Genomic DNA, 13362 nt, shown 5'->3' on the forward strand with positions numbered 1-13362 from the left:
AAAAATGTCTGTACAGGAAGCAATATATAATTCACTTATTGACAAAGGTATTAAATTGTTTTGCTGGGATTGGTAATGGACACGACTATTAATAAATTCACTCATTGACAAAGGTATTAATATGTTTTGCTGGGATTGGTAAGGGATTAATAATATGATTAGACAAGTCGAAAGCAATACTACAGTAAGCAGGAATGTATTAATTAAAAGTTGTTTACCATTCGTTTCAGCAGTTTGAACTTTTCATTTTGCCATTTTAAAGGACTTCCCGGTATGAATTTTCCTTAGAGTTCGGTATTTTCGTTACTTAATTTTTTGCTGCCATAATCCTGACTATTTAAAGGACAGTTTAAGAAAAAAAAATATGGGTTAACCATGTTGTAGGCTAGCCAAACCTATCGCTTATATGCCAATATATCGATAAATGACAATTCTACGTGACAGAAATACAGCACAAACACACGCAAAAACACTCATCACAGATAAATCGCAAACAAATAATATAATAATCGACACAGCATGCAAACGGTAGAACAGCAGAGAACATCCTTCATTAACGACAGACAGTGAAAAACTAAAGTAACGAACACGTAATCTCGAACTTTGTATACTTATTTGCACAATAACAGACTAAACAATTGAGGACATTACACATTATACAATCAAAACCATTACAGAAACATAAAAAATAAATACATGTTGTTTACTCTTTGGTCGGATCTTTAACATACTGTAAAAGCACAAATTTTCGTGGGGGATTTAATTTCGTTTATTTCGTGGATAAGAATTATCCACGAAATTAAAACCCCAGCGAAAATTTAACTGTAGATTTACATTAGTTTATGATCTGACTAAATCTTATTGACATTATATAATTGATGAACATAAATGCAGACAATGAAATAAATAGGTTAATTGATTAGACATCGACATTCAAAGGTTTTCTTTAAGTCAGATGATAATCCTAATCCTTTGTTTGTACAGTAATTAATAATCACCAAGAACTTTCAATCAATGTCATTTAACAGTCTAATGCATCTGTAATGCCCTCAAGTTGTAATACATTTATTACACAATCATTGTCCTTGGATAAAACATCAAAGGTGTGTAACAGCCAATTAGCGTGTACAGGTTACAACACTTGATTAGTGCTCACTGTTACTATGAAATGCTATTATTGATTTTTCCCAACGGCAAAAGTTCACATCAGTTGTATGAGTATTGTCAATTATAAAGTGGCATTTGTATAATTTTTTTCTAAACTTAAAAACCAAAAAAATTAATCCCCACGAACTTACTTTTGGATACAAAACCACGAAATGTTAACCCCACGAAAATTAATGTTTATACAGTAATACCTATTTCCATTCTCTATTGTATGCATGTTGGATGTACAAAATATTAAAACACGTCGTAGAGCAATATAAATTCACACTCGGTATAACAGTCATATTTGGGAATAGGTCACTTCGGTACTAAGCACACAGACGACATAGATGTTTAACAACATTCTAAGACGTTGTAGAAATGTCATTAGATAGTTTAGACAAAGACACATCGGATAGATCAACCAATACGTGATAGTATAAAAAAAAAAGATGTGGTATGATTGCCAATGAGACAATTTTTCACAAGAGACCAAATGACACGAAAATTAGTTAACCATTCTGCCTTCAAAAATGAGCAAATCCCATGCCTAATAGTCAGCTATAAAAGACCCCGAAATGACAATGTAAAACAATTCACACTAGAAAACTAACAGCATTGATGATCTACAAAAAATGAAAGAAAAACAAATATGTCACACATCAACAAACGAAAACCACTGAATTACAGACTTGGGACAGTCACATACAAATGTTCTTCAGAGTTGCAAGAGAGTTGCAAGTAACAAATACTTAGTATTTTTCAGTATTTTTGAATATTACAAGTCCTTTATCAAATGTTTTACAATGAAACTGTTTTAACATGACTAGAAATAATAAGTGTTTATTTGTAGATTCGTTCTTGTTCATTTTAATTTTTACATCCACAGGAGCAGCTTCTGGTTCTGATTCAGACTCGTTTGACATTTGTAAGATACATGTATATCACAGTTCAATATTGTAAACTACTTCATTACACATGTTTAGTATTATAGGGTTATTGCATGAATATTGGGGAATATTGTCCCGAGTAGAATTTTATATTGCACGAGCTTGCGAGTGCAATATATGTTCTGCGAGCGACAATATTCCCCAATATTCATGCAATAACCTTTTTATAGTATAACAATATAATATTTGAAAGTAAAAATTGGTTTAAACTAAGATTTTGTCATTGATGACGTCATGAATTTTGAAGATTTATTGCACTAGTGCAATATTAGAATTTATTGCACGCTAACTTTTGGTTACTTTCTGTTGGAAATATTATATTGCTATACAATAATACAACTTATTGACTCTGCTTTTTAGTTTTAAGTATATGGAACTTTACGTTTTGAATCTTCCTCATAGTTGAGTTTTAATGTTATTTTATAGTGCCGACATTGCGATAATGACAAATTTGTTGCAGGTCGGAAATACTCCACTTCATCTTTTTACATCAAGATTCAACATGGATTACCATTTTTTGAATATAGATGAAGGTGTAAAGAAAACTAGTCAACTTACAATGAAAAGTTTCTTTTTCTTGTTACATTCCAATTATTATTTCATCCGCATGATTTATTGCACAAACATTAACACCAATTAAATAAAAATGAACGCTTTTACATCCCAATAAAGTTACAAAAAGAAGCATTCAATTCTTAAATAAAAGTCAAGGTACTGACTATAAATTCTAGGATTTGAGTATTACTTATTCAATTGTATATTGATATAATAAAGCCAGAATATTACAATTGGATATAAGTAACTTTTGTATTTCCAGCGGAAATGTTTGAACTACGTTATTGACCTATCTGAATTTAAGTTTCTTCATGCTCTTCAATTTTATATAATGGGCATTTTAAATATTTTTCATTCGGGAGACGTTGGTGAATCTTGTATACGCGAAACGCTATCGGGCGAACAAATGTGTCATCCTGGCATCTTTGGTGAATTAGATTTTATACATTGCTCTCCACTGTAAATTTCTACTATCAACAAATGATTACATTAAATATAAACAACGACGTTGTTGTCCGTTATCGCTCGTCAAAATATCTGCCTGATCTTTATGATTGTTTTGGGTTGATTGCGTATGTGATATGGTAAATTCTCTAATGTTATTGGTAATCTCTTGTATCCTGCAATAGGTTTTTGTATGTAATAAAGGGATTAAAATGACAAAACTATTCATTATATCTTTTAAAATTCATTTCGGTTGATACTTTGTAATTTATATTCTAGTTTAATAAATTCGTTGAAACTATACCGTATTGAAGGCAGTCTTTTATTAAAAACATATTTAAAAATAAAATTGATGTGGACAGAAAACTGCCTTATTGTACTGCTTTAAGAAAATATATTTTTCTTTCTGCATTTTTACTTTTTTAAAACAGCATCTCAGAGTGATAGTGCATCACAAGCGTCAGAAGAATACTTCTATGACAGAACAGCTCTCAACAGAAGCTTTAAAAAGGAACGATTCGACAAAAGGTCTATTTCAAGTGACACAAGTACAGAAAAATGCAAAGATATAGATACACAAAGTCAGGTTCATTCTCAAGAAACAACTTTTGACGAAAAACAGAAATCACCAGTATTGAAAAAGAATGTTGGAGTTCAGACTCATATGTACGAAAACCAAAAGTAAAAATTGTGTTAATCATAGGTTTCATAACGAGTACGCATTGTATATGATTTGATTTCAACTCGAGTTATTCAATTTCAATATACTAATGATGATAATAAACGAGCCTTTTTTTGTTCAAATCTGATATCAAGATTTTTTCAACCTATTTCTCTTATGGTTAACACTCTTTTTATGCTGGATTGAAAATTCCGCGAATCGTTGATCTAGTCTTTGACGTTACCATATGTGATGCCATAAAACATATTTGCCCTTTTCTGGTGTCAAACCTTAACATCAGACATTTCTAAACTTTTCGTAGGCTTCTGAATGCAAAAAAATCTGACAAAAACACGATTCGAGTTAAAAAATTTAGAGTGTTTTGTGTTTTATTGAAGAAGTCATAATGTATCCGTTGCCATGGACATACTGTACACCATCTCATCCTGTGAAAGGTATCAATGATCAAATGAATATCCAATAGAAATGTCGTTATATCATCTCATGATGCTTTATGACTCAATGAATCAAACTAAGGCAGTTTTCATTTCATATCATTTTTCCGCATCGCACTCCGTGTAGTGTGATGCGAGATATTACTTTCATAAATAAAAAAGAAATACGATGAAATTGATATTGTTGAAACAAAAGAGTTTCCAAAAATCATCAGATGAAGTTATTTGATCAGCTAAATAATTCTGATGAAACTATCACAATAAACATAGCATCGAACTGTTGAGGCATAATTATTCTTTGGTTTTCATTTTCGGAGATTGTGTTGGTACCTTTCATAACCTTTTGGTATAAATCAAACATAAAAATGAATATTCAACCGAGTATTAATTTCTGGTAGTAATTCATGTATTCTTTGTCAAAACAATGTTTTTTATAAAGAAAATTGGTACTCGTGAAAACAAATGAATCAACAGTATTCATTATAGAAACGTTTATAGATATAGAAGATGTGGTGTTAGTGCCAATGAGACAACTCTCCATCCAAATAACAATTTACCATGTATTAGCGAAAGCATTCAAGATATGTATTATTAGGAAGTATTTTGATTTTTGACATTCATTCACATGTACATTTATTGATTTGATTATATTATATACTTCTAGAAAAAGAAGGGCACCGACACAACCAGAATTGAAGACTGAAAATGACGGTACTATAGTATTAAAAAAATTATGGCTGTAATCGATATGAAAACACGGAAATTAGATTAATAACTATCTAGGGCATAAATGGAATATTCGCAAAATGTTTTCTAATATGTTAAATTGCGAGCATTATTTATAACATAAATCAAAACTGTTTGATGTATATTCCAAGGTCTACCTATATTATATGCAAATGTTTGACATGCAAAAGCTATCATTTGTATCAATATGTCTAAAATGAAACATTCTAAAAAAGGACAACAGTACAAATTCACTGAAATCTTGAAGTACTTATTACATTTTTTATTTCATGTTTTGGAACAAAATAATGGTCACAAATTTGACTGTTAAAGAAATCTATTTTTATTTAGATATCCAAACCTGCAAGATAAGTCTTGAACGTAAACATGGTAAAACTGAATCTGTTCATTGTTTTTATTTTATAAATTCCGTTATGAGCAATAACATCTTGTAACCCAAGTCAGGTATGAGCCAAAGCTCCGTGTTGAAGGCCGTACATTTACCTATGATGGTTTACTTTTATTTATAAATTGTTTTTGAATGAAAAGTTGGCTCATTGGCACTCATACCACATCTTCCCATGTCAATAAATTATTAAACTATATGGCTTGCTAGACCTATAACCTACACGTATGTCGAACTTGAAGGTTATATTTCAGATTAGGTTGGGTGTTTCAAAGGATATTTTTCATCAAAAGGGGGATAATGTTCTTTTTGATTTTCTACCAGTAACTGAGTAAGAAGTCAAAGATCAAACTAGATTTATCTGCCAATTCAAATATTTAAACGGAAATTATAAACCGAGGACAACAAAATTAGAAAAACATCAAAGCTCTCTGCACTTTACCCGTGATGCTTGAAATAATTGATTTTTGTACATAATACATTGTCATATCGATGATACGATGTTACAGATACCTAGGATTTGTATACTATACAAATCCTTGCAGATACGTTTAGACGAGTTAAACGATATTGCTTATAGTGCTCCTGGAAACGGAAATGATGCTTGAAAAATAATATTTTCACATTGTTTTTTTTTTCCGGATCCATCAATTACTTAAAAAACTGCAGTTGTAGCTTGTTTCTGTAAAATTACTGAAGAAGTTGGTTCATTTGGAAGTAACAGATTAGTGTAGTATACAAGCATGATGAGTTTTTACATTGTTCTTATGATTGAATCAAATTTTTACTGCAGCGTAAAATCATAGGAAAATAAGGGTACATGCTTTGAGTACATCTCCCGGTGGATAAATTCTATCAGAAGCTGTTTACTTAGGATTTAGAATATATAGTACGTCATGTACGTCTAAATATGAATTTTGACAACCTTTTTCTTTAAATACCTGAATTGTTCTTGTGAGTCTTTGTCAGTTTGAGACATTTGTTGCGGGATTTTAATCCTTTGTGTATGAATAACTATGAGTGTTTTTAAGATTCTGCGATTGAGAACCATCTACCTAATATCAAAATCTCAGGTTGAACTTGTTCCAAGTTTTTATATATGATAACCCGTTAATTGTTGTTGCCGGTATGGATCATTGCAATGCATATATTATTTGATACTTTCAGATTGCTAGTACTTTTCCACATGCTTATATATTCTACTTTTTAGATTGACATTAAGTTTGCGTTTACTACTTTGTTTATGATTCAACTAGCTTATCATGCTACTAAATTCAAACACTTTTCTAAACGAACCGGTTTCAGTATGCCATGTGCTTTTAAAAGAAGACGAATGTCTTTTTAAGTCTAGGTTTGAAATAAGTAGAAATTGAAATATCAATACCGCATTCGATACGAGCAAGGTATGACGGTTAACAGTTTTTTTTTTATTCAATTAGCATTGAAATAATTACAGGAACAGAAGATATCTGTAAGTAAAAAATCAAAATTCCGTCACATTAACTTTTTTTTTCTGTAGACAAAACAACTTTAAATTTAGAAGAAGATTCATACTCTGATCAACCTCCTAAACTTCCTCCTCGAAGACCTAGTGATAAAAAATCGACTGTGAACGTTCCAAATCTAAACTTTGAGTGTTTAAAAGAATGTAGCTCAAACGATTAAAACATGAAACAGAAGGTAAGTGAAATGGTAGTAAGTTATTTCGTAACATAACCATTCTGTACCCAAAATTAACGTTTGGTACCATGAATTTGCTATTTCTTACCATGACCATGAACCATTACGTACTATAAGATACAATTGGTAACATATAGGAAAAAATCTATATGCCGTACCTTATGAAAATTGAACTTTTCCAGTTTAAAAGATTCGAAATTACATGGGAATATTAGTAGGGAATTCAATCTATGACAATGTTGATTTTAAGATAACTGCATATAAAAAAACACATCAGTAATTGTTTGCTCATGTTATAATGAATTAAGATTGGTATAATAAAGAATTAGATGGAAATTTTAATTGGTCCGATCTAGATTTGTGTTTATACAATGTTTATCGTTAAATGATTCATTGACTACAAAAAAATTAGTTTGTTAAAAAAATAGAGTTTAATTAAACAACAAACGACTAATATCTGCATTTGCTTTTATCGTCATAAAAAGTTTTTTTTTCAAAAAATGCAGGAAAAGGGCATAAGCACGAATTTGCCTGTGTGCATAAGAATTTGCATATTGAATTTGTGTAACCTATTAAAGAACTTGTTGTTGTGTTTAATTTGTGAGAAATTTGAACCACCAATAGATATCTTTTTCCTTATAACGTCTTCAAGTTATGATAATATCTTTTTGTAACTATTTTCTATATACTATATAACACTTGACAACAGGTCAAATTTCAAAATTCAAACATAGCTTACAATGATGTTAAATGAAATGCTAAGCGTTATATTCTTTCGTATTACGAAATTGAACACATTTTTGTCTTCCATATATCACACAAAATGGTATACATGTACATTTTAATCTTCCATTTATTATGAAATGGTCATGGTACAAAATCGTTTTGGTTATGGTACAGGTACGACATAGTTTTTATGGTTCGAAATATTTATGCTACAACATGACTATGATTCATTGAAATGAATTATGAGCTGAGACCTGGTTGTATAAATAAGCATGTGTTATTGTATTAACTGTATTATGTGCGTCTTTGTTTGGCTCACGATCATCACCTAAAATATTTGACAATTTGTCATCGGCAAAGATAGCCAAGAACAATTACAATATTCCAGTTATACTTCATCTGCTTGATGATTTTTTAACTGTTCAAGCATCCGACACTTCAGGAGACAGAACTATGGCACTTATCACTTTAATTTTTAATAGATTAAATATACCATTATCTAAGAAAAAGACTAGGTCCACATACCACACTAAAGTATCTCGGAATTATATTACTAGATACAGATAAGATGGAAGCTAGACTTCCACAAGATAAAGTTGAACGCATTATTTATTTCATTGGAAGATTTCTACGTCGACATTCTATTAAAAAACGAGAACTTTTACAACTCTTGGGACATTTCAATTTTGCTGCGAGAGTCATAATACCTGGACGGACTTTTGTAACTTATCTCATTAACCTATCGACTAAAGTTAACAATCTCAATTACTATGTTACACTGTCAGCCGAATGTCGAGATGATTTAAAGATGTGGTATATTTTTCTGAAACAGTGGAACTGCGTCTCCTTTTTCTACGATACTTTCACTACCAGTGTAGCGGACTTCGAAGTGTATACAGATGCTGCTTCAACATGCACTTGGCTTTGGGGGGTACTTCAAGGGACATTGGTTTTTTAGTTCTTGGCCACCAGAGTTACAAAATATACTTGATTCTTATATGTCTATGGCTTTCCGAGAATTGTATCCAACTGCAGTAGCGGCCGTACTTTGGGGCAAACATTGGACGAGGAAACGAATAGTTTTTCATTGTGATAATGAATCTACTGTCAACATTATAATGTCGGATATGTTCCTTACGTCGTAACTACAATCCCCTTCCCTTTCATGAATGTGACCTACCGAATTAGACTATTTACCGGATTTGTAATCACATAAGCAACACGACGGGTGCCACATGTGGAGCAGGATCTGCTTACCCTTCCGGAGCATCTGAGATCACCCCTAGTTTTTGGTGGGGTTCGTGTTGTTTATTCTTTAGTTTTCTATGTTGTGTCATGTGTACTATTGTTTTTCTGTTTGTCTTTTTTATTTTTACCCATGGCGTTGTCAGTTTGTTTTAGATTTATGAGTTTGACTGTCCCTTTGGTATCTTTCGTCCCTCTTTTATTACCACTGAGTTGATGTCTCTGCTGGTAGACATTTTGTCCCCGAGGACATCATCCGCCCAGTATCAAAACTACAATTGCATGAACTTACGAATATCAAACAGGAAACTGGCTCGGACGTCGCCCAGTATAAAAAGGTCCGAAACAAACGTCACCATGGACACGGTGTCGTCTGATATGGCAGGTGTCCCCTCATCACCAGACATGACAAATATCTCAAACATGACTCATTCAGATCATCGTCCTAGTGACAATAGCAATATTACACATGTACAGCCATGTTCAGTTCTCCTTAAAGACATTTTGGTTTTTGATGACACAGTACAACACTGTCGCATTTCAAAATGTGAGACCAAAGGCTGCAAAACATGTGCTATTTTAATTACAGATGCTGCATTCACTAGCAATTTGACCAAGAAGTCATATTTTACCAGAAGGTACGATGATCTGAATTGTAAATCAATAAATGTCGTCTACGGATTAGACATGTTAGAGTGCAACCTTTGTGGATTGGTATACGTCGGTGAAACGAAAGGAATGCTAATCAAACGTATGTGCGGTCATAGATCAGCAATAACCTCAATGCTAACGACATTCTATACCAGCATTTCAATCAGCCCGATCATTCCATCGTTTCTATGACAGTTCGCATTATCGAAAAGATATACCATAGCTCTAACAATCCTAATCTTTCAACGACTTTCCGTAGACAAAAAGAAGACTACTGGATTAGACAATTGGGAACTGCAACACCGTATGGCTGCAATGACAATATTGATGGTATAGGTATTCTATCTAGTCCTTCGTGTAACTCGGTGAATGTGATGAATATTTTCAACTCGACTCCTCGACGTAGACGCAGTCATGGTCATCGTCATTATACATCACCTTCTCTGCATGATGTCTCTATTAATGACTTGCTGTCATTCATACAAAAGCCGTTAGGTATTCATCCCATTCGGACGAAACTTTATTCATTACCCCTTTCAAAACTTCATTCTCTGTTCAATTTATGTTTGGAATCCACTGTTACAAACCCTCATTCAAACCAATACAAACTTCAAGCTATAATTTCGGATATTGCAAGTCAAAGACTTTTAAGCCAGTTCGCATTGGAAAAGATGAAAAAGAGAAAAGGTCTTTTCTAAATCTTTCCTTTGCCAACAAAGGTCTCGATTGCGTCAACCTAGGCAATATCCTTCATCATAAATTAGTTCAATCGAAAATACCTCCTTATTTCAAAGACCAGTCTGTACCAATAATTTCTTATACCTATACCAAACCTATTGCAACTAAAATTTTCAATTTCAAACGCGTTTTGCAGAATCTCGATATTGACGACTTCAAGTCTAAACCTCCTGATTGCACTTGTGCTTGTTCCCAATTCATATATAATCCTGCTGGCCACGTTATTACCGGTGACCTTAACATTGTTAATAACACTTATCTACGAAATGTGTTATCGAAATGTCCGAAATAATGTGAGCCTAAATCCATCAATTGGAAATACAACTTTAAAATTTTGATGAACTCAGTCGAGGATTATGCCAGGCAATGGGCTAAACGTGAAAAGGAAGACGTAGACACTCTATCCGAATGGATTAAGGCAGTGAGGTCGTTAATACAAATCAGAATCAAGAAACTGAATGGGTCCATCAATGCCCATACTACGTCAATCTTTAAAGACTCAAATGTTGCTAAACACTTATCCGACCTCCATGATAAATATGTTGTTGTCTCCGCAGACAAAGCCCCAAATAACATCGTATTTGTCTGTAAAAGTCACTACATTAATTGCTTGATAAACGAATTAGGTATAGACAATTCACTTGGAAACTCAACATATACCCTCACGACACTTACCAAAGAGGAAATACTGGATAATCATAGGTCTGTTCTTTGTTCCTTTGGTATTTCAACCAAAGATGAAGAACTGGATCTTCCATCCCTGTATTGGATACCTAAACTACATAAGTGTCCTTACAAACAACGGTATATTGCTGGGTCTTCCAAGTGCTCCACGAAACCACCTCTTTCTAAATTATTAACATCTATTTTATCAGCAATCAAAGACGGGTTTAAAAGTTATTGTGAAACTGCCTATTCTAGAGGTGGCGTGAATCAGATGTGGATACTTAAAAATTCCAAAGATCTTTTAGAGTACATACAATCTAACTCTCTTTCATCTTGTAACAGTATTAAAACATTTGACTTTTCTACTCTTTACACAAGTATTCCACATTCCAAACTAAAAGACAAATTGAAAGAGTTAGTATTACTTTGCTTCATAAAAAAGACTGGCCAACGTAGATACAAGTATCTTGTCTTAGGGAGGGATAAATCATACTTTGTAAAGAATCACTCTGATTCAAACAAAAAATTCTCTGAAACCGATATTATCAAGATGCTTGATTTCTTGATTGACAACATATTTGTAACGTTCGGAGGACGTGTTTTTCAACAGACTGTCGGCATCCCAATGGGAACAAACTGTGCCCCTCTACTTGCCGACTTGTTTCTTTATTATTATGAGGCTGACTTCATGCAGGAACTTCTTAAGATAAGAAGTTAGCAATATCCTTTAACTCTACTTTCCGCTATATAGATGACGTTCTTTCACTAAACAATTCAAAATTTGGTGAGTATGTGGAACGCATCTAGCCCATCGAATTGGAGATAAAGGATACTACAGATACAGTTAAGTCGGCTTCATATCTTGACTTATATCTAGAAATTGACAATGAGGGTCGGTTGAAAACAAAAATTTACGACAAAAGAGATGATTTCAGCTTTCCAATTGTGAAATTTCCATTTCTAAGTAGCAACATTCCAGCTGCACCTGCATACGGGGTATATATCTCCCAATTGATACGATATTCCCGTGCTTGCATTTCCTATCATGATTTTCTTGATAAAGGGTTACTGCTCACAAGGAAGCTATTAAACCAAGAGTTCCAAATGGTGAAGTTGAAATCATCCCTTCGTAAATTTTACGGACGCCATCACGAGTTGGTTGACCGTTATGGAATAACCGTTTCACAAATGATATCGGATATGTTCCTTACGTCGTAACTACAATCCCCTTCCCTTTCATGAATGTGACCTACCGAATTAGACTATTTACCGGATTTGTAATCACATAAGCAACACGACGGGTGCCACCTGTGGAGCAGGATCTGCTTACCCTTCCGGAGCACCTGAGATCACCCCTAGTTTTTGGTGGGGGTCGTGTTGTTTGTTCTTTAGTTTTCTATGTTGTGTCATGTGTACTATTGTTTTTCTGTTTGTCTTTTTCATTTTTAGCCATGGCGTTGTCAGTTTGTTTTAGATTTATGAGTTTGACTGTCCCTTTGGTATCTTTCGTCCCTCTTTTATAAAAAAAAGGACGATCAAAGGTGCAAGATATTATGAAACTAATGCGTAAACTCACTTGGCTAGCTGCAATTAACAATTTTACATTTTCAAGTAAGCATATCCTTGGTGTTAAAAATGTGATTGCCGATTCACTTTCTCGATTTGATTTTCAGACGTTCCGGAAAGAAGCTCCGGAAGCAGATGTACAAGCCATGATTTGTCCGCACTTCTCACTCGTAATGTGGAATTGACTAATAGTGTAAGTTGTTTACTCAAAATTTCAATAGCTTCCAGAACACGTACACAGTATGAGTGTGGGTATTCTGCCTATGCCTCCTTTTTACGAATGACTGGAGTGATTTGGCGTAATTCAGACATGTCTCCGTTAACTGAAGAATTTCTTATTCATTTCGCTACACATTGTTTTAAAAACTTGCATTTGAAATGTTCTACTATTAAAATGTATATATGTGGAATACGATATAAATACTTAGAGAATGGGAAGCCTTCAATATTTAGCGACAGTTCTTATAAACTTTATCGATTCGATGCGTTATATAGAGGAATAAAAAAAATGAGAAAAAATCAACAAAACCTAGACTGCCAATTACCTTCACGATACTAAAGGATATTTGTCAGTTTTTGAGGAAAGAGTATTATACGCCGTATGTAGACATTCTTCTGGAAGCAGCGTGTGTCACGGCATATTTTGGATTTCTTCGATGTGGGGAATTTACAGTATTACATTCGTTTGATTCAGAATGCAATGTGAGTATCGAACATATCCGGTTCTTTAAGGATAAAGTAACCTTT

At 33.2% G+C, this 13362-nt stretch overlaps 1 protein-coding gene and 1 long non-coding RNA gene across 2 annotated transcripts in view; one reads left to right on the forward strand and one right to left on the reverse strand.

The window, feature by feature from the left end:
• The window catches only part of LOC143059274 (uncharacterized), an 87969-nt gene that overhangs the window by 49138 nt on the left and 25469 nt on the right, over positions 1-13362 (reverse strand). The window lies entirely within an intron of this gene.
• On the forward strand, positions 2035-7017 carry LOC143058691 (uncharacterized). The gene is made up of 4 exons (XR_012973189.1): positions 2035-2074; positions 3527-3761; positions 4876-4922; positions 6863-7017. It is a non-coding gene; the product is annotated as an uncharacterized LOC143058691 (long non-coding RNA).

Source organism: Mytilus galloprovincialis, chromosome 14, assembly GCF_965363235.1.
Source record: "Mytilus galloprovincialis chromosome 14, xbMytGall1.hap1.1, whole genome shotgun sequence".
NCBI lineage: Eukaryota > Metazoa > Mollusca > Bivalvia > Mytilida > Mytilidae > Mytilus > Mytilus galloprovincialis.